Below are 23,451 nucleotides of genomic sequence, written 5' to 3'. Positions count from 1 at the left end.
GTGTCATGCTGAGCGAAGTAAGCCAGGCAGAGAAGAACAGATACCATATGTTTGCACTCCTAGGTCTAACAGGAAAACAGGAGAGACCTAATGGAGAACCAGGGGGAGCGGAGGAGGGAGAGAGAGTTGGGGAGAGAGAGGGATGTAAAACTTGAGAGGCTATTGAATGCTGAAAATGAACTGAGGGTTGAAGGGGAAGGGTGAGGGGGGAAAAGAGGTGGTGGTGATGGTGGAGGGCACTTGTGGTGAAGAGCACTGGGTGTTGTATGGAAAACAATTTGACAATAAAATATTATGGGAAAAAAAAGGAAAAGAACAAAAAAAAAAAAAAGGTGAATGCATAGCATTATATAGTTGTTAGGAAAACCTAACTCCTTTAATATCCAAAAGTTTAAGCTAAGCAATCAAAGACCTGACAAAGATAAAACCTAAAGCTTTGGCCTTCTTGGCAGACAGAAGAAAAACCCTCCATTTACATGGTCTAATCAAGAGCAGATCAACAATCCAGAAAAACTTGTCTTTTGAATGGAGAGAAAAGCAGAATTTCAACCCTATACCAATGTACATTTAAAATTCCATTCATCTCAACCTCAGTCTATTCTAATGATTTCATTTCCTATATCTTTCTTACATATCTCCCATTTTCCTGCATTTGGGTTTCTTTTCTTATTTTCCCATCAGTCTGAAGTACACTTAGCAGAATTTTAACTCAGGAAACCTCAGTCTCCAATTGAGGACTTAGTAATTAACTGAAAGTTGTTTATACCAGAACTTTTTCTTAGATGGTAAATTTATGAACCAATTAAGTACAAAGCAGGTTTTTAACAGTTTTAAATACCCCCAGACGTTTTGCCACAAGTCAAAAGCACATACATCTAGTAAATAGTGCTTTAGATTTTTAATCTTGTTAGAGAGCCAATGAATCTAATCTCAATTTATTATGCAAGCAAAACTTTAACGTTTTAGGTTACCAAGAACTTTTAAAACTATTTTAACAATTACCCATGAATACTGATACAGGCCAAATTAACCATCTTTTTAAGTCATATTTGTTAACAAATTGGAACAGAGACAACCAGAACCTATTTGACTTTTGGTAAATCCAGATAGACTATAAGTTTGTTTGTTTTTATCTCAAACCAACAAACTTAAACTTAAACACTGAATAAGTTTTACTTAAATCTACATAAGACACTTTTGTTACTCATAGTTAATTTTGACCTGGAAGTTTGGTGCAAAAATCTGACTTCTGTGATCTTTTGTTTCTTATCACCTAGGGCAGAGGGAGGAGCCGGTCATGCCTGAGGCCTGAGTCAGTTATGCAAGCCAGCCCTTCCCCACCCAGGTGGTGGAGAAAAAGAATGGGGGGGAGAGAGTGCAAGAGGAGAGGCGCCTATGGGGGCCGGGGGGAGGGAGCAGAGAAGGAGAGTTTCCAGCTTAAAAATTTTCTCCAATTATAGCTGTTAACCTGGGAAATGAATGAGGGAGAAGCCATCACAAGGCAGAGGAACACAGAGAGAGTCATTGTCCCCTTTAGTATGACTATCTCAGCCAGACCAATAAGGTCTCCTTCTCTGCACAGTCCCAACCCAGTAATGTTCTCCTGAGGCAGTGTTGCAAAGACAGACAAAGCGGTACGGATGCCCCCTCTGATGAGGAGACCAATCAGATACCCATCTGTTTGTGTCCCAAAGGAACTTAGGTGACGCTTAGCCGTAGCGGTCTCAGCTTTGTGACTTACAATCAGAAACTATTCTGATGCCGCCACCACGGAATCGCATATGGGCCCACTCAGACTCTGTAGGCTTTGGGGGACCTTAAGGGTGCCCACCTGTGGAGCCACAGAATCCAACTCAGCAGGCAAGCCAGACCGAGCCGCACATTCACACTCACATACACACCAGAGATTATTACATTCCCTCCCAAAGAATTTCCACAGACAAGACCAAAAACAAAGACAATAATAACTGGACAAAACGGGTATAGATGTGGCCACAAAACAGGTGTTAAAAACCACCATACTAAAGAATAATTGGGCCAATCAGGCAATTAGATAAAAAACTTAAAAATATATGGAAACAAATGAAAATGAAAATACAACAATCCAAAATCTCTGGGATGCAGCAAAGGCAGTCCTAAGAGGAAAGTATATTGCAATCCAGGCCTATTTCAACAAACTAGAAAAAGCAAAACTCAAAACCTAACAGACCACCTAAGGAAACTAGAAAGGGAGCAGCAAGAGCACCCCAAACCCAGCAGAAGAAGAGAAATAATAAAGATCAGGGCAGAAATAAACAATATAGAATTTAAAAAAAAACAGTTGAACAAATCAATGAAACCAAGAGTTGGTTCTTTGAAAAAATAAACAAAATTGGTAAACCTCTGGCCAGGCTCCTCAGAAAGAGAAGAGAAACACCCAAATATACTAAATCATGAATGAAACTGGATCTATTACAACCAATCCCTCAGAAATACAAGCAATCATCAGAGATTACTATCAAAAATTATATGCCAACAAACTAGACAACCTAGAATAAATGGAAAAATTCCTACACACACATGCACTACCAAAATTCAAATGGGAAGAGATAGAAAATCTGAACAGATGCATAACCAGTGAAGAAATCAAATCAGTTATCAAAAATCTCCCAACAAATAAGAGCCTGAGACCAGATGGCTTCCCAGGGGATTGCTACCACACATTTAAAGCAGAGTTAATACCCACTCTTCTCAAGCTATCCCAAAAAAATAGAAATAGAAGGAAAACTTCTAGACTCATTCTATGAAGCCAGTATCACTTTGATTCCCAAACCAGACAGAGACCCAACAAAAAAAAGAGAACTACAGACCAATATCCTTAATGAATACAGATACAAAAATACTCAACCAGATACTAGCAAATCGAATTCAACAACATATAAAAAGAATTATCCATCATGATCAAGTGGGATTCATTCCTGGGTTAGAGGGCTGGTTCAATATTTACAAATCCATCAATGTGATACATCACATCAACAAAGGAAAAGATAAAAACCATAGGATCCTATTGATAAATGTAGAAAAAGCATTTAACACAATGCAGCATCCTTTCTTAATAAAAAACACTCGAGAAAGTCAGGATAGAAGGAACTTACTGAAACATCATAAAAGCCATTTGTGAAAGCCCACAGCTAATATCCTCAATGCAGAAAATCAGAGAGCTTTCTCCTGAGATCAGGAACACGACAGGGATGTCCACTCTCACCACTGTTGTTTAACATAGTGCTGGAAGTCCTAGCATCACCAACCAGACAACAAAAGGAAATAAAAGGCATCTGAATTGACAAAGATAAAGTCAAACTTTCACTTTTTGCAGATGATATGATAGTCTACATGGAACACCCGACCGACTCCACCAAAAGACTTCTAGAACTGATCCATGAATTCAGCAAAGTCGCAGCATGCAAAATCAAAGTACAGAAATTGGTTGCATTTTAATACACCAATAATGAAGCAACAGAAAGAGAAATCAGGAAACTGATCCCATTCACAACTGCATGAAAAACCATAAAATATCTAGGAATAAGCCTAACCAAAGATGTAAAAGACCTGTATGATGAAAACTATAGAAAATTTATGAAAGTAATGGAAGAAGACACAAAGAAATGGAAAAACATTGCATGCTCATGGTTTGGAAGAATAAACATTGTTAAAATGTCATTATTACACAAAGCAATCTACACATTCAATGCAATCCCCATCAAAATTGCACCAGCATTCTTCGCAAAGCTAGAACAAACTATCCTAAAATTTGTATGCAACGACGAAAAACCCCGAATAGCCAAAGTAATATTGAAGAAGAAAAATGAAAAGGGAGGCATCACAATACCAGACTTTACCCTCTACTAAAAAGTGTCATCATCAAGGCAGTTTGGTGTTGGCACAAAAACAGACACATAGACCAAGGGAATAGAATGAGAACCCAGAACTGGATCCACAAATAAATGGCCAACTCATCCTTGACAAAGCAGAAAAAAATATCCAATGGAAAAAAGTCATCCTCTTTAGCAGGTGGTGCTGGAAGAACTGGACAGCAACATGCAGAAGAATGAAACTAAACCACTTTCTTACACCATACACAAAAATAAACTCAAAATGAATGAAGGACCTGAATGTGAGACAGGAAACCATCAAAACCCTAGAGGAGAAAGCAGGAAACAGCCTCCTTGACCTCAATCACAGCAATTTCCTACTCGACACATCCCCAAAGGCAAGGGAATCAAGAATAAAAATGAACTATTGGGATCTCATCAAGATAAAAAGCTTCTGTACTGCAAAGGAAACAATCAAAAACCTAATAGGCAATCGACAGAATGGGAAAAGATAGTGGCAAATGACATATCGTATAAACGGCTAATATCCAAAATTTACAAGGAACTCACCAAATTCCACACCCGAAAAATGAAAAATCCAGTGGAGATATGAGCAGAAGACATGAATAGACACTTCTCCAGGGAGGACATCCTGATAGCCAACAGACACATGAAACGATGCTTAGCGTCACTCATCATCAGGGAAATACAAATCAAAACCACACTGAGATACCACCTCACACCGGTCAGAGTAGCTAAAATGAACAAACCAAGAGACTATACATGCTGGCGAGGATGTGGAGAAATGGGCACCCTTCTGCACTGTTGGTGGGAATGTAAACTGGTTCAGCTGCTCTGGAAAACAGTGTGGAGGTTCCTCACAAATCTATCGATAGAACACCCCTATGACCCAGCAATAGCACTGCTGGGATCTACCCAAGGGATATAGAAGTGCTAATGCATAGGGGCACATATACCCCACTGTTCATAGCAGCAGTGTCAACAATAGCCAAATCATGGAAAGAGCCTAAATGTCCATCAACAAATGAATGGATTAAGAAGATGTGGTTTATATATACAATAGAATACTACATGGCAATGAGAAAGAATAAAATCTGGCCATTCATAGCAAAGTGGATGGACCTCGAGGGTATTATGCTAAGCAAAATAAGTCAGGCAAAGAAGGACAGATACCATATGTTTTCCCTCATAGGTCTAACAAGAGAAACCTAACAGAGGAACATGGAGAGTGGAAAGGGCAGGGGGAAGAGTTAGGGAGAGGGAGGGAGGCAAATCATGAGAGACTCTTGAATACTGAAAACAAACTGAGGGCTGAAGCGGGAGAGGGAAAGGAGAAAGGGGGTTATGGTCATGGAGGAGGGCACTTGTGGTGAAGAGCACTGGGTGTTATATAAAAATCAACTTGACAATAAACTATAAATAAAAAATAAATAAATAAAAAAAATTCAGGATGAAAGCGTTGTTCTACTCAGTCTACAATAAGCTGTGTACACATATAGGGTGAAGAGGTGAGGTATATAGAAAATTCCAGGAGATGGCGTCCTCTCAGGCAGTCTTTAATGTCCTACAAAATAACGTACTTATTTGTGAGCTTGTGTCCATTTCAAGGGATGTTTATTTAGTTTTACTATGTGTCTACTCCATTCTGTACCCAAACTGGATCAAACCAACCCAATGTGAGTACGTGAAACCCTACTGCCACGTTCTGTCTTCCATCCTCCTTTCACTCTCTACTTTAGAATCTAACTGCCATTTCAGTGTGAACCTAGTCCATCATCTTGTCACCTTTCGGTGCATTTCATTCAGTTATCTGGTTTCTGAACCTGAACCATGACCCCTTCCTGTTTTGGAACATTCTTGGCTTCAAATAGTACATTCTGATGGCCCGTCCCAGCCCCACAGGAGGGCCAGGGCATTTGGCACATGAGTGGTGGTGAGGGTGCATATACACCCTGCTCCAGACACTTGTGTCTCACTTTCTCATTCAACAAGGGAGAAGTGTTGAAAAACTAACCACGGGGTATACACAGTCTTACTGGATTTTAATCCCATGGCAGTGTCTTTTCTTCGGGAGATCAAGATGAAGATGAATGATCCAAAACCTTCCCCACGGGAATAGGTATTCATGTACCTTGTCGCCAGCCCCTATGATAATCTTTTGCTTTTCATCAAAAAACATATACCAAGCATCTAGCATGTGCCTGGTGCTGTGCTAGGGAAGGGGAGGTTACAAAAATACATGAGATACGGTCAAGCTTTCCACTAATCCCTTAATACCTCAGTATTACAAGTGCGCTTTAGTACAAATTTCCTTTGATTTTGGAATGGAAGTCCTTATCTACTAAAACAAAGAATGATTTTTTTTGCTCTCCACCCTGATCTGATTGAGGTCATAAAACATTCAATGCAATCAAAGCTTTACTGTCAATTATCTCCACATCTTTCTACAATTGGCCTAAAAATAAAGTTTAAGCAATTACTTTAATATGGAATTTACAGTTTTTCTGATGGTTAATTTCAAGGGTATTTTAAATTATTTTTCCCAAAGAAACTAGATTTAGCCAATTGATATTAAATCTGCCTTGATTTTTAACGTTTCACCTGTCTTATTTCCCCAACTAGAACAGGAACTATTTCTTTTTTTTTTAATCCAATGTAGTTTACATACAGAAGTATATTAGCTTCAGGTACATAACATAGTGACTCAGCAATTCCAGATTTCACTCAGAGCTCATCAAGATGTACTCTTAATCCCCTTCATCTATTTTATCTGTCCCCCACTCACCCACCCCTAATCTGCTAACCATCTGTTTGTTCTCTCCAGTTAAGAATCTGTGTGTATGGGGTGCCTGGTTGGCTCCATCAGTTAAGCATTTGACTTCATCAGGTCATGATCTCACAGTTCGTGAGAGTTCAAGCCCGGCATTAGATTCCTTGCTGACAGGGTGGAGCCTGCTTGGGATTCTCTCTCCCTCTCCCTCTACTTCCCTCCTGATCCCTCCTCTCCCTCTCAAAATAAATAAATACTTTTAAAAAATCTCTTTTGGTTTGTCTCTTTTTTTCCCCTTTCTCCATTAGTTCCATTATATGAGTAAAATCATATGTTATTTGCCTTTCTCTGACTGGCTTAATTTGCTTAGCATTATTTTTTCTATATCCATCCATGATGTTGGAAAATGGCAGGCTTTCTTTCTTTTTATGACTGAGGATATTTCATTGTGTATATATACTGCACCTGCTTTATCCATTCATTTATCAATGAACATCTGGCTATTGTAAATAATGCTGCAATAAACATCGGGGTACATCATCCCTTTGAATCAGTGTTTTGCATTCTTTGGGTAAATACCCAATAGTGTGATTACTGGATCATACGGTACTTCTATTTTTAATTTTTGGAGAAACCTTCATACAGACAGGGACTATTTCTTAAATTTTCCTCATATTGGTCACGATCACCAACATCAGAAGAACACACAGCACGCCCTTAGTCCGTGTGTTTGTGGGGCTGGCAGGGGCAGGGGCTGCTTTGTTTTTGTTTGTAGTAATACACTCTTCAAGAAAGGTCTAGAGAATGTATTTGTTTTTCTTTTTCCTTTTTTTAAAGTTTATTCATTTTTGAGAGAGAGACAGAGCCTGAGCAGGGGAGGGGCAGAGAGAGAGGGAGACACAGAATCTGAGGCAGGCTCCTGGCTCTGAGCTGTCAGCACAGAGCCTAACACGGGGCTTGATCCCACCAACCATGAGATCATGACCTGAGCCGAAGTCAGATGCTTAACTGACTGAGCCACCCAAGAGCCCCAATATTTGTTTTCCTTAAAAAGCTTCATGCATTTTCTAATAACTGCACTATAGTTATTCAAGAGAATATTCTTACTCTTAGAAAATATCCACTGAAGTATTTAGGAATAAGAGGCCACCACTTCTCCAACTTACTCTCAAAAGTACAGGGAAAAACAAGAAAGGCCAAAAAGCAAACAGGAAAAACTGTCAAGTTGGTAAATCGGTAAAGAAAGGTGTATAAAAAAGTTCTCTGTGCTTTTCTTGCAACTTTGCTGGAGCTTTGAAATTATATAAAAATAAAAAGTTATGCCAGAAAGTCAGTATCTAGAAAGAAGTATACCCTAGAGTGAAAAGGTCTCTATTGCTATGTGCTGGCAAGCAGGAGGGAAAGCCTTTTGAGTGCTGAGTTCCAGATGATGGATGAGGTGGTGAGCTCTCCGCTGTCCAGTAGGGAAAGAGCCCCGATGGTAAAGGCATTTTCACTCTGGAGAGGCTGGGTTTGGCTCTCAGACAAATTCATCAGTCAGGCTTTAAGGCGCTCTGGGAAAATCTCGGTGCACATGTTCGAACACTCTCTAGGACTGCTTCTGAACGCCCTGCCCTGAGACAGGTCCACCCTTGAGACACTGTCCTATGGAAAAGGAAGTCAGTGGAACAATGAGTTATAATTACAAGGGAGTCGAGATGGCTGAGAGGCTGGGAAACAGCTGACATCTCTTTGCTTCTGAAAGCAATTCGAGGTTAGCTCCTGAAACCTCAGATTCTGCCTTCTCTTCCCCGTTAAGTCATCACCAAACGCCAAAATTTATCAACTCATGTGCTCCTGCTCTTGTACGTTAACGGGAATTTGCAAGGCAGAGACTAGCATCTGGGCGCGTTCTGCAAGCGCCCCTGGTGTGCGGGCTCCCCGCGGATGCAGACTACTGACCCCTCCCATGGTGACCTATGAAGCTCAGGGCGGGTTTATTTACTGCAAACTGGCAAGGAATTAAAGTCCACAAGCTGCAAGGGAATGAACAGATGCTCAGAGAAAGCAGGGGAATGCCGAGGCCTGACCACAATCGAAAATGTCTGAGTCAAAAGTCAAGAAGCCATTCACATGCCAAGGGCCATTTCCTCCACCTGGCCCCCACCCCGCCACGCTGGAAGTCTGTTCTCCACAGCGCATGGTGAGTCAGGCGTGAGTACTTTGATTACGGCTCAGCTGATGTCATTCAAGAAAGCAGGGGGGTCACCCACTGCATCAGAGGAAGAGACATTTGACTGAGACAGGTCCACCCTTCAACCCTCTGGGGAGCCTGACATTTCCAGGACACAGAAAACAAACTTCCTCTTAAGAAGGAATATGCTTTCAGTGTGGGAAAAAAAAAAAGAGAGAGAGAGAAGCAGAGAGGGTCAATACGTGCTCACCCTTGGCAGAAAGCCCACACTCTGGGAAATTTCTGTCCTTTCAGAAAAGGTGAAAGCATCAAAATGTTCAATGGCAGATCCAAGTCACTGCACGTAGGCAGAGAAAAACGCAGTCTTGGTTCAACAGGGCGGGCTGTGCCAAGTAACCTTGGAACTCCCTTTCAACTGAGTTCTTTGTTCTCCCAAGAGTTACGCTTCATACGTGTAACGAGCATCTATGGAGAGGCTACCTAGTGTCGGCACCAGAGCCATTCTTTGTGGTGGGGAGAGAGGATTCAGATACAAGAGAGCCAATAAAATAAGCTATTGTTGTTACAGCTAACACTGAGTTCTATTCTGCCACTCATTTTATTTACATGGATTATTTTGAGCCTCCACAATCTTCTGAGATATATACTTTCTCCACTTCATTAATGGGGAAACTGAGACACCAAAACTCTAATGTAGCCAAAATCACACAGCAAGTGAGTAGGGGAGCCAGGACTTCAACCTAGATTGTCTAGACCAGCGCCATCCAACAGAACTTTCTACAATGATCGATATGTTCTTTATCATACCATTCAGTATGGTAGCCCCTAGCCATCTGTGGTAACTGAGTACTGGAGATGTGACTGGCATATCTGAAAAACTTAATTTTAAATTTGTATTTAATTTTAATTACCAAATGTAATTTGGTAATTCCATATTGGATAGCACAGATCCATACCAACTCAGAATCAATGTACTTAAGTACTAAATGACAACATGTAGGATCAACCCTCATCTTCTTTTAATTACTGGGGAGCCAACTTAAAATAAACATCAACATCATCTTGAAGGGCAAGAGGGGCATCATGTGCCTCGAGGGAGTGTGAAGGCAAAGCCTGGGTGGCAGTTGCCAAAAAGAGAATGCACTCTCCTCCAGGCACTAAGGCCTGTATCATTAGAAACACTAAAGGCACATGTCTCACCTTGTTAGCTGTGTCCACCTGCCTCCCCTCCCCCATCCAGCCACCAGCAGCCTGCCTATAACTTGACCCCTGGTCCTGGAGCTGGGTCCCCTGGTCCTGAGAGCACAGGCCCCCAGGAGGTTTCTCCTTCTCATAGGCACTGTGTTCAGCACCAAGGAGGGTGCTAGACATATATCTGCTCTGGCCACCTGCCCTCTAGTAGCCTACACTCTAAAAGTCAGGAACGCACATGCCTGAGATCAGTAAGGTATATCACAAGACAGTGTGTGAATGGCTACAGGATGAATGGGGGGGGTGATAGGACATTAAATCTGGGTGGGCTGAAGAGAGATAGTATTTTGGAGGAAAAAGGACTTGCACTGAGCTACAAAAAGAATGGGTGACATTAGAAAGTGGAGAGGCAATGACCTTAGAGGTGGAGCAGAAAGCATGAACGGACTCTGATGAACGAGCACAGGCGCAGTGAGGGGCCTGAGAGGACAGCAGCCGTGCAGGACACATGCGAGAGGCTGACATGTTGGCTCCACCCTCCTCACTACAACACCGGGAGCTCTGTTAATAACACCTTTGTTCTCAAAAAGCGAGAAGAGAATCTGAGAGATTATTTAAGCTGTCACTTGGCCCCAACCTGAGCAATTTATTTAAATATATAGATTTCAGAGACCGAATCTAGAGATTCCAGAGGACCAGGGTGTAGACGTGGGGTCAACTCGTTCTGTGTTATGGTAAAAACCAGAGAATGGGATGATTCTAATGCTTCTGAGCCTGCGTGGTGCTTGAGAGCCAGAGTTCAGGAGAGGACTTTCTTGGCTGTCAGAGGTGAAGGAGAATTTACCCTCTTTTCAAAGTGTCCAGACAGAATGACCTAGGCTCTCTCGGGAAGCCCTTCTGATAGGTTCCAAGCTTGCCTGAGGGGGGAGTGTCTGTCAAAAATTAAGGGCAACTTCAAGGCGCCACACTGGAATTAAAGATCTCTTCGCAGGAAATTTAAAGTAGTCTCTCTGATCCCTCGGTTTTATAGTTGAGTAGCTTAGGGAGAAGTGACTTACCCAAGTTCAAGCCGCCATCAGGCCACAAACAGCAGATGAACATGGGTGACCTTGACTCTGTTTCGTCGTCTCTCTTCAGCCCCACCATGTACAGAGTGGACTTCTTCCCTGGGCATTGACTCCAGAATGCCACCCAAAACAAAACATAAAACCTTTTTTTTTTTTTTTGGACCTTTTTGGGCTATTTCCATTAAACCATTTTAGCTGACAGCAGTTCTTTAAAAAGCAGGCACTTATCTTTGGAGGGATGTGTCCTTTGTTGTGTCATCTCGATATTTTTCAAAGACTAAAGGAGATCCAGGGGAAGATGAAGATCTGCTAACAAGATAAATGTTAGTATTTATTAAAGGGGCGGGTGGGGGACGGGGTGGGGGAGGAGACCCAGTCCCTCAGTGTTTGCCCCCCTTGTGGGAAGGGAGTGGAAGTGAATCTTGTTCTCACTCTGAATTTCCTCCAGGTGAACACAGGTCCTGTTCATCTTTGGTTTCTCAGCCAAGTCATCATATTTCCTTCTCTTTTCCAACAATACCTATTCCTGAAGGCGCTGTTCGCCCAGCCAGCTCTGGTGTCCCGGTGTGTGTCTGACTCAGAGGTCCGTAAGAGGCGAAGGTGTCACTCCTCTTTGTGCTTGTGCTCAGGGCTGTCTTGTGCATGCGTAGCATGCTGGGCACCTATCAGAGGCCAAGCGCCTTGGAAGGATCTTAGAAAAGGCAGATCCCAGATATCTGCCCACCTGAAAACGAAGTCTTCCATTCTCCTGGGAGGAGCCACCTGCCGTTCCCCAGGAGCGCCTCTCTTCCCCGCAGGGACACCCCCTGGCAACTACTTTATATAGAGCAGAAAGGACCTGCAAGGGTTGCAATTTTAAAGAACATTCCATCTACCCCCATCATTGTGTGACTGAGACCTGGGTTTTGAGGATTTTAAGTGCTCTGCTAAAGATCACACACCTATTTCATGACAGATAAGAAATCAACCTCAAGTCTCCCAGGTTGTATAAAGAGCTATTTGTCTCCTGTTATCACCTGGCGACATTGCATTAGGTCTGGTCCTAACTCTGAAATTGATTTCCTATGTTCCTGAGGCACTCAGTGCTTTGCTTCCTTTGTCTGGGAAGCCAGGATTAAAATGTCGACTCAACACTCCTCCCAGAGATGCTAGGAAAATCAAATGGCATCACGAAAATGAAAGTGTTCTGTAAAGTGGAAAGCACTATTTTTCTTAGTTTTTATGATACATTTCCCATCTCAGGCCTATCTTCCAACAACCTCCCAAGAAAGGGTAGTGATTTTGATGCAGTCTTTGAAAAATTAGCCTCTTAGAAAAAAAACAAAACAAAAAAGCAGAGGCAGAAAGACACAAGCAGAGGTGATTCAGAGGTAGGTTGTACTTGACAAGTTGGTTCGCAGGACCAAGGCTATGGCTGAGGAGTGTGGGGAGGAACGATTCTGTGTGGATCATTAATCACAGCTGGGCCTTCCCTATTTGAAAAAGCATCCTATATACAAGAATAACTGGAAATTCATTCCTCATTCTCAAGCTGCTTTTGTGTCTCTGATAGAACATGACAGAAACAAGGAAACCTGCCGGTCACAACCTCCGCTCCAGAAATTAAGGCCCAGGGTGTTTCTGATGATGTTTTGTTTTTGCTTTCCCTTTCAGTCTAGAAATTAACTAAAGTCAAAAGTAAAGACTCCTAAGAGTCTTTTCTGATAGACATATGGGGCCAGGGTCACTGCTAGAAGACAGAGTACAGGCTATCCCAAATGACATGTAAGCTGGCTGTCCTAAGCCCTACATCCCTACCCCCTTCCCAGACCAATGCCAGTCTCACAGTTTATGTTTTTAAATAAATAACTATTTCTCTGGGTGTTTAGTAGAGCCAGGGTATGCGATCCACTTATTTGTAACCAGAGTTTTATGTGGTGTTTTATTATTTTTCCCTTGTAAGACTTTTCTCCTGCAAAGAAGAGGACTCATTCATTTCAACCATAGCCCGTAGGTATTTTGAAATCTTCCACTCATACTGGCTGTACCAAAACCTTTTTCTAAAAACAAATATCAGTCAATACTAAAATTGAATTGGTTCCTCTGTGAGGCACAGCCCAACACAATCCTAGAGATGCCAGGTCCGTGGGTGATAAGGTCACAGACAGAGGGTGGAACTCAGGGTTTTGCAAAGTTGCCTTGTGTGTAGGTCAGGATAGGTTAAGTTATGCCGCAATAACAGAAGTGCCTCCAAAATCTCAGTGGCCTGATACCATGGAAGTTTGCTTCCTGTTAACTTTCACTCAGCTCTGCGGACAGCCCACTGGCCAGATCCACTTTTTTAGCCCCTATCTAATATTTCGGGAGCTCTGACTCTGATTGCCACTGGGAATATCCTTCTAAAGTCTCCGGGGTCTTAGAAAGAATACTGCTCTGAAGGATAAGGCTCCAGCCCCAAATCTCTCTGGTACAATTCTTCTGAGTATGGGACCCTGAGGACCCATATTTTCCACACCTGTAATTCAGGATTTGTCTCACATGGCTGCACATCTAGCTGCTGGGTTACTGGCTGCTGAGAAACAGCAGGTACTTAGAACAAGTTCCATCAACCCCCATGTGGCTGGGGCAGAGGACGTGTTTTCTGAGGGGCAGTTTCCTCATTTCTCAAATGATCTGATTACACTATTGTCCTTCAAGTCCATTCCAGCACATTTTCTGAATCTACCAGTGAACGTATCTTACAAGAGGCATGTACCAAGACTTCCTTGGCACCCTCGGGCAGATACGGAAATGTCTGTCGGTATGAGACAGAGCTTTTCTGTGGCACAACTCAAGCTCACTGTTTTGCTTGGATGGTGGGCCCAGGGAGACCGTTTGCCAACCTAATGGAATGGGGTCAGCAGTTCATGGCAACTCCCAATCCTGTGAAGACGTTGGGAGATTTTTTGTTGGTTTTTACACCTAATAAAAAGCAATTTCCTCTTTTCAAAAGGTACCTTTCTCCCCTCTCCCCTGTTTTGGAAGGTTAGTGGGTTTTGATTTATATTCAGCTTTTGTTTTTAAAATTAAAAGGGCATCATCTTTTCAGGCTGAGGGTGTGGGTAACAGGAAGGACAAGTAGGCTAGCCCCATCACACTACAAGACAAGAGCAGAGGAAGGAGTAAAACCCACTGCCCCTGGATGGACCTCATCCCCAGGCAGGAAACCATTTTTGGATAAAACACAGTTGCCAAATGGTCGGTGATGAATGAGTGTTAATAGGTCCCAAACATGGATTTCATATCCTTTTGAACGCATGAAGACAAGGAGACTTGGTAGAGTCGATTTTGGCCCAATCTACCACATAAAAAAAAAATAAAAATAAGAAAATAAAACACCAACTGAGACACAATCCTGAGCCAACCCAGGGAACAGCTCCTTTCTGGCACCTTCTGCGGAGTAGAGCAACTCTGCCTTTCCTGGAAATGGGATTGAGGGGAGGTATAGGGAGTGGACCCATTGGCCAACAACTCTTCCTTAAAAGCTATCGGTCACGGGCTATCTCTAGACTGGACGGCGAGCAGCTCACATACCATGCCATGTCCCCACTGTGTTCCCACCACCACCCCGTCACACAGGCCCCTAAAGAAACATCCTGAAAGGGGGCAAGAACATCAGCAGGCACCGCACACCCTTGCCTGGCAATGAGACTACTCCTGAGTGTGTCTAAAGAGCAAGCTGTTTAAGCTACTTCTTTCTCTGTTGCCCCAAGTAACTGCTCGCCATCCGGAACAGCATAGTTCCAAGGCTTTGAGGGGACAGACACATGGACCCAGTGGTATCTTAGGGGCCTTGACAATACCCCAAGAGCTTCACAATAGCCGTATCTGAGCTATCAGGGCTCTTCCTTTGCCCCAAGGAGCCTGATGTTGCAGTAAGGAAAACACCTTACATTACCCCACTCTTGATAATTTAAAATCACTTCCTCAAATATATCTCATTTGATGTTCACAACAAACCTTGAGGTGGGGGCTGGGGGGCAGGACAGAGATTAGCATTCGCATTTTAAGACAAGAAGCCGGCAGCAAATAAAGTTTCCAGCAGCCAGCCAGCCCGGCCCAGTGCTCCCAGGTTGCTCCCAGGTACTGAGTGCGGCAGCTAGGTCTTGAGCTGGGATGTTCTAGTTACAGATCCAAGCTCCTCTGCCATTTGTCTGGTATTCACAGAGATCTTGGGTTTCAGGGTGGGGGATCATTAACCTGACTCCCCTGCTGAGAAAGTAGGACCCCCAAATCCAAGTTTGCTCAAAGTGCCATAAATAGAGGCTAGTACATGTCAGGCAGAGGGGCTGCCTAGAAATAATTAGGAGAGTGAAGGAATCTGAAGACAGAACCACCCAGGCCCTCGGGTCACGTCTAGCCCTTGGACAGGAGACTGTGCTGGCTACTCAGCGGCTCTACCCGTAGGAGGCCCAGCTGATAGCCAACCCACCACCTGGATGGTCCTGGTTGGGGGAGACCATTTGACTGGGAGCGAGTGGGCTCCTTGTCAGTGGTCCATGCTCCAGACTCTGCATCAGCAGTCTGTTTACCCAGGTCTCTGCTACACTGAAACCCCAGGAAGCATTAGATCACAGGATTTAACTGGTGGAAACTGCCCAAGAAGCCAGCCCAGGCCCTGGACCTCCCCTCCCCCACAGCAGCCCATTGGCCTCAATAGGAAAGTCACAGTACTAGCAAAAAATGCACAGACACCCACTTCAGCTGCTCTTACATGGGAGGAAAGACCCACTTGAGGAAAAACAGGCAACTCTGCTGACTGAAAGTGAAGTAGCCAATTATCTGGAAAACATGCAGAAAGTTACAAATATGCTTGTGTGGAAAGACACAAACAATGCTTCCTTTCGCATGAAGCTTACATGCTCACAAGGGCACTCACAGGCCTCACCGTGTTAGATACCACAATGAGTTCCAGAAAGTTCCAGATGGATTTTCCCCTGGCTCACAGCTGGCTCATAGTTGAGCTGGAGCTAGAACTTGAGTGTCTTAACTCTCCCTTCAGCCCCCTTTTCTTGTTTTGCTCATTCATATTCATGTACCACTCAAGAGCATGGTACCAAGACCCATCAAAAAGTTTTTTATTGGCACAAGTACCACCCCAGGGTGGGCTTCCCCATGGTCCAGACTCACCCACTTTGCCATTAGATGTGGGCTGAGAATGTTCAGTTACACTACTGCTCCGGAATACTTTCTTCTTTCCATGTCTCCTCCCTTCCCCTACTCCCATTCAACCTTTTTCTAAGAAAGGTCTAAAATTCAGCAAATCTTTGACCAGGGTAGAAATGGAAGTTTTCAAACAAGAGACACATCTGATACAGAGCGTCTCATTTTTCTTGTTGTATGATGCAGAACATATCATTCAGCCTCTCCATTACCTGCTTTTAGCTATGCAGTGTGGAAAACGAATCATCAAGAACTAAAGATCAGTGAGAGACTGATATGCAGTCAGGCCTTCCTAATGTAGCTGCACTAGCTGTGAAGATATTAAAATATTTCCCTAACGGTAGTTTTCTGTTGTTGTTGTTTTAAGATTATTTATTTATTTAAAGAATTGCTACACCCAATGTGGGACTCGAACTCATGACCCCAAGATCAAGAGTCACATGCTTCCCCAACCAAACCGGCCAGGTACCCCCCTTCCTGCCCCAAAAGTAGTCTTTAGAAGCTTAGTAAGTTTCCACTTCTCTGACCTCCCCTCAAATATCCCCCAGCTTCCCAGGATCCAGCAAGTGAAGGGTGAGATGCTAGACCCAAGAAGGTTCAGAAACCTGCTCAAAGCCCCATCCTTTCTGACTGGTTAATGCCAGGATATACTGCAGGGTTACCAAAAAAATCATCATCACCACCATCATCATCATCACTATCACCATCATCATTATCGTCATCACTCAATAAATCAGAAAAATGAAGTCTAAGGAAGCAGCAGAGAGCCAAATCACAGCTTGCCAGAGCCCAGCAAGGTAGTTGCTAAATTGTTGAGCTGCAGTAAAACCCTGGGTCATAGCGCCATTTTCACAAAACCGCAAAAGCTTTTCTTTAAACATGTCACTTCCCCCATCCAGAAACACTCAGCCATCCCCTATTTCCTGTTTGTTCTGTTTTGTTTTGTTTTGTTTTGTCTTTAGCTTCTTTGCCTGCCCCCTCAGCTTAGTCCCCTGCAGGTCTTAGACTGAGCCCTCCCGGTTGCCAGGCTCATTCCCATACTGGCCACCCTCAGCCCCATCCTGAGCCTTGCTCATGTCCTTCTTGGGTCTGCAGTGTCCTCCCAAAGCCTTCAAGGTGAAGTTCATGTGCAACTTGTCCAAGAAGCTTTGCCCTGCCACTCAGTGCTCACTGGGTCCTCTCTCTTTTGAGTCCCTACGGCACCTACAATTTGGATAAAGTAAGTTTACAGTGCCTTGTCCTGTTTTTCTCTGATTTCATGCAAGTTGATCATTTCTCCTTGGTTACACCAAAAGGTCAAGAACCAGTCCTTGGCCTTTTCTAGACCCTCAGGACACTGGTATAAAGCTAACAACTTAGAAACAACGTGATAACTGGTGTTGATCAGGGGCATACCGCCTAACAGTTAGCTACATCAGTCTGCCGACGGCCCTGGCTGCAATGCGTTCACAGCCGTGCGATGGGGTTTGCAAGACACAGAGGGCATTTTCCACATCCGAGAGCACACTCATCCACACTGCCTAATCCCACTCCAACCTCACAAACGGCTGGAAGATCCTAAAACCTGCTTTCAAACACCAGTAGCTAAAGGAACCCCAACTCTGTTGCTGATCTTTGCCTAAAGCAAAATAAATATGTGCATAAACCCACTGACTGTAACTGATCTGGAGGAGAAAGACAAGATCTGCCTTTTCCATTCCTGACAAAATAGTACCTCATTCCCACCTTCCCATCGAGAAGAGAAGGGGGAAGGGAACAGAGGAGGAGGCTGACTCTCTTCCTTCCTTCCTCTTTCTTTCTTCCTTTCTTCCTTTCTTCCTTCCTTCCTTCCTTCCTTCCTTCCTTTCTTTCTTCTTTCTTTCTTTCTTTTTATTGTTGTGTTTTTGTTTTTGTTTTTGTTTTTGTTTTTGAACCATAGAGCCTCAGAAGTGAAAAGGTCTCCTCTGGAGACAAGAGGGTGAGACCAAAGACTGTCCATGTGCCTCCCCTTTGGGATAGGCTTGTGTTCATTCTCAACAAGTCTGAGACAATGAACAGGAGGACTGACTAGGTTAAGTCCAACAATTATAAGAAGAGCCTACCCTGAAGACAGCAAATCCTAAAATGAAAGGTAGGGGAGGGGTAAGAATGGCAGGAAGTAAAGGCAGTCACATTAGTGTCCCTTTAGAAATGGAGAAAGCCACTAGGGGAGAGAGCCTAGCACCTCAGTGAGCTGAGTAATCTGAGAAGCCTGTTAAAAGAGACACCGGGCCCCACCCCAGGGATTTTGACTCAACGGGTCTGAAGGGAGGCTCAGAAACCTGCATTTTTAACAAGCTCCCCAGAACACTAAAGGAAGGAAAAATACAAAGATGGGGAGGCTCAGTGTTACAGAGAACACTAAAGCAGCCAGAGAATTTAGGAGTCCAAGTCACCTCTGCAGGTGAATTGGTATTAACAAGGTATTAACAAGACGATGCGCATATTCACATATATACCGCGCTGATTTTCAGGCTGAATCCACCTGCGTGAACACGCAGCCAAACCAGCCCCAAGTGCTTCCGGTCGCGTATGTGCCGTGATTGGCAGGAGCCGTGCGCTCGCAGCTGTTAGACGCTGTGCACATCACCACTGCGTGATACATTAGACCCAACCGAATATCGGCAAAAATAGATCTCCAAAATATTTGAGTCTGTATTTGTAAAACTGACAGATATGCAGAGCAGAAGAGGTTATGCAATGTTCAAAGGAGTTTTTGTTTCTTTTAATCTTTGCTTTGGCTGAAATATTTGGTGATCTATGAAAAGTGAAAGAAAGCAGCGTTATGTGACAGTGTTTCTGTCTAAAAACCGGGAGTAAACCTCTTAGCACACTGGCTGCTTCCCTTGCATTCTCCATGTTTGAAGTGCATCCAGCCACTGGGGCAGCGCTCTTCCATTTACTAAGAAATCAAAAAGTGCTCTCTAACTTGCCCCACAACCTGGCCCTCCTCAGGATGAGGGAGCTGTCCTAGTGCATGCCCTCCCTCTCCCCCTCCTTACTGATGTCCTCCCCTCTGCTCTTCTGCCCCTACTTTGATCTGACCCACCCTTAATCACCATGGGTCAGGTTATCTAAACATCACTGGGCTCTGGAGAAATTACACTACAGAAGCCAAACAGATAAATAAACTCTGATCTTAGACCTCAACTAGATGATGCTTACTAGTCCCATGGGGATGTTTATCTTGGAGAAGTGCAACTTTAGATCTGGGTTCATTATTTGGGAATGCTGCCAAATCAGTTCATGGTAAGGCTATGGGGAAAAGGGCAAGTGGGGATTGTGTTCATCTAGTGCTCGGGTTGGATAGACAAAAAAAAAAAAAAAATAGCATCTCCCCTACATGCCTGGGGTTCTGGTCCAGCTGAGAAATGAGATGAAAACTTGACCTTGACGAAACACTAAATTATCACCTTTATTACTGTTATTCCTGATAAACGTGATAGTAGAGGACATGACTTACAAAAGGAACAAATGGGCTTCCTGGGCCTGGATCCGAGAAGTACCCAGGCTTGACCAGCCAGTCACAGAAGAGACTCTCCTGATTTCAGCACTGAAAGCCCCAGGAAACCCCTCAGCCTGACCAAACAGGGGTGAACAGCCACCCCAGCTGGGCCAGGGTGCTGGTGGGCACACTGCTCCCAACAGCATGGGGTAGACGAGCAGGTGACAATTTTCGTGGACAGCTCCCACTCATGAGGAAAGAGAAAGGAAGGCCTAGGCTATGGTGCCCACTTTCTCCTTCTGAACTCACCAATCAAATGAAGTCACTAGAGGACAAGAGTGTTAAATTAGTGGGTCTCTCAAATCACGGAAGGAAACCCTTGGAGTAGGAAAAAATATATATTTTCTAACATCAAATATGATAAATAAGACCAAATTAATCGTTGGTAATCTAAGAACACTTAACTAAACATCTGAACTATGGACTATTTTGAAAAGAAACATAATTTTGAGTTTCATACAACTTACCTTAAGCTCTAAAAGTATCCTTGGAGCACCTGCGTGGCTCAGTCCGTTAAGTGTCCGACTTCGGCTCAGGTCAGATCTCACAGCTCGTGAGTTAGAGCCCTGCGTTGGGCTCTGTGCTGACAGCTCAGAGCCTGGAACCCCCGTCAGATTCTGTGTCTCCCTCTCTCTCTGTCTCTCCTACTCCCTTTCTCTCTCGCCTTTAAAAATAAATAAATAAATAAATAAACATATGTATGTATGTATTGTTGACTAATATTGGCATTTTTAATAGAGCTTACAGTATATAAAGATGGCCTGTGGTTAATAAGACCACATAATTGGTCTTATTGCTGTTGATTTGTGAGCAGAATATGTGATACCTCCTGTCTGAGCATTCAATCTCCCCTGTGTGGCCAGTCAGAGCACTCTTTCCACCCCGCTGTGGTTACCAGAAATGTTCCAGATCGTGATCGCTCTGAATGAAGACAGCTATGACATCGGTGCAGGGTCTCCAATAGACCTGCAACAGACATGGAGCATGAGTGAGAAATAAATAGCTGCCAGTGTCACACAATTGCAACATGGAGGTACTTGTTATCACATCAATAACCAAGCGTATCCTGACTGATACAATGTATCATGGCAACCACCTAAAACACAAATAGAAAAAAGGTTGGAAGGAAATGTTATTGGTGATTGTTTCTCTGACATAGGCTTCCAGATTTGTTTTATTGAGCTTTTAAAATTTGTGATTTAAAAATTTAAACAAAAACAGAGGCACCTGGTGGTTCATATGGTTAAGCTTCCAGCTCCAGCTCAGGTCATGATCTTTGCAGTCCATGAGTTCTAGCACCATGTCAGGCTCTGTGCTAACAGCTCAGAACCTGGAGCTGGCTGCAGATTCTGTCCGCCTCTCTCTCTGTCCCAACCCCACTCTCTCTCTTTCTCTCTCTCTCTCTCTGTCTCTCTCAAAAATAAATAAACATTAAAAAATTTAATAAAATAAAAATTTAAACAAAAACAGATGCCTTTAGACTACCTGCTTTAAAAAAAATAAAGTGGAATGCATTAAAAGCATTCTATACTTATTTATATGCAAACCATATGTCCTGATGCTAGTTTGAATCTGAATTTTCATTCTTATTTAAATTCAGTTCAAAATTCTGTTTTGTGTCGCACATGTGAAGAAATACTTCCCAAAAAAACTTCCTGAGATGTCTATAAAACATAAAATTTTTGGTTGCTAAGGAATGCTGAAGCTACTTAACTACTTAAGTAACATGTCCAAAATATGCCCATCAATTCCCAACCTGAAAAGGAATTCAGAAATGGTTTACTTCTTTATAAAGGCACCAAGAAACCTACATTTCAAAAGAATAAATGATATGAAGTACATACTTCTCATCATTAGATACTTTCTATCCAGTGTTCTCTTGTTCTTTTTTTTTTAATGCTGTATGAGAAGACCAATGTTAGCAGAACCTATTGTGGTAATCATTTCATAATATGGAAGGTTCTCCAACTTAATGATGGTTTGAAATACGATTTTTTGACTTTACAATGCTGTGAAAGCGATATGCATCCCGTATAAACTGCACTTTGAATTTTGAGTTTGGATCTTCTCCCAGGGAGCGATACGCAGTGTGATCCTCAGGACACAGCACCCGGGCAGACACACAATCACAACAGTCAACAACTGACACAGTGACGGCCGTTCTGTGCCCATACAACCATCCTGTTTTCTCACTTTCTATACTGTATTCAATAAATTACATGAGATAGTCAACACTGCATTATAAAATAGGCTTTGCATTAGAGGATTTTGCCCAACTGTAGGCTAATGTGAGTGCTCTGGGCATGTTTAAGGTAGGCAAAATGACCTATCTGTAAGGTAGCTGAGGTCTGTTAAATGCATTTCTGATTTACAGTATGTTCAACTTACGATGCTTTCACTGAGGTATAAACCCATCAGAAATCAAGGGAGATCAGAACATGTAAATCAAACCATATTGTACATCTTCCTCTTTTTCTTGTGTAATATGTACAAGGAGAGAAAAAGAGAAAGAGGGAGTTCTGAAGAGCAGACACTACAATTATTGGGTAGCTTTTCTAGATGCAAACTGTTGAAAAAGGTGGTGGCCAGGGTCATTATGACGTTGTCAACAAAGCCACATAGCAGGTAAGAGGGAAACTGCTGGAAGTATTCTGCTACTGAACACTGTACACGTATCTTTCTTACTCAAGAAAGATATTGGGTCCTCACTGCTCTTTAGCAGTAATTTTTTAATTTATTTTTTACTGGAGATATAACTGACATAACGTGGTATCTGGCACAATGATTTGATGTATGTGTATATTGTGAAATCATTACCACAATCAGTTTAGCTAGCATCTACCTTTGGGGCACCTGGGTGGTTCAGTCGGTTAAGCATCCAACACTTGATTTCAGCTACGGTCATGATCTCATGGTCATGAGATCATGCCCCAAGTTAGGCTCCACACTAGAGATTCTTTCTCTCTCTGTCTCTATCTCTGTCTCTGTCTCTCTCTCCCTCTGCCCCCTTTCCCTGCTCATACTCTCTATCTGAAAGAAAAAGAACTTTAAAAACATCTATCTTTGGGGCATCTGGGTGGCTCAGTCAGTTAAGCGTCAGACTTTGACTCAGGTCATGATCTCACCGTTTGTGAGTTCAAGCCATGCGTCGGGCTCTGTGCTGACAGCTTGGAGCCTGGAGCCTGCTTCAGATTCTGTCTCCATCTCTCTGCACCTACCCTGCTCACTCTCTGTCTCTCTCTGTCTCTGTCTCTGTCTCTCTCTCTCAAATATAAAATAAAACATAAAAAAATATTTTTAAAAGATCATATTCTAAAAAAAAAATCTATCTTTAAGATCTACTCTCTGAGCAACTTTCAAATGTATAGCACGACACCGTTACTGTAGTCACCATGCTGTACTACACCCCCAGGACTTACTCACCTTACACGAGAGGGCATTTCTTTTTATACTTCTCAGTTGTCTCTCTCCCTCAGATTCTCTGCACTTGTTCTCCCAAACCCACTCTACCCTCTCGAACCTTGGATCCAACATCCCCTCCAAAAAGGTGTTGGCAGCTTTTCTTCCAAGAGAAGATAACCAGGTGGAGCTGCAGAGTCGAGTTTGTGCGAATTATACAAAGTCTGCCAGAGGAAGCTTCGACCAGAAGTGCCAGTTCAAGTTCAAGGAACAAT

Source organism: Suricata suricatta, chromosome 1 (genome assembly GCF_006229205.1).
Source record: "Suricata suricatta isolate VVHF042 chromosome 1, meerkat_22Aug2017_6uvM2_HiC, whole genome shotgun sequence".
In the NCBI taxonomy this organism is placed as follows: Eukaryota; Metazoa; Chordata; class Mammalia; order Carnivora; family Herpestidae; genus Suricata; species Suricata suricatta.
Note: the sequence above shows the minus strand (reverse complement) of the source record.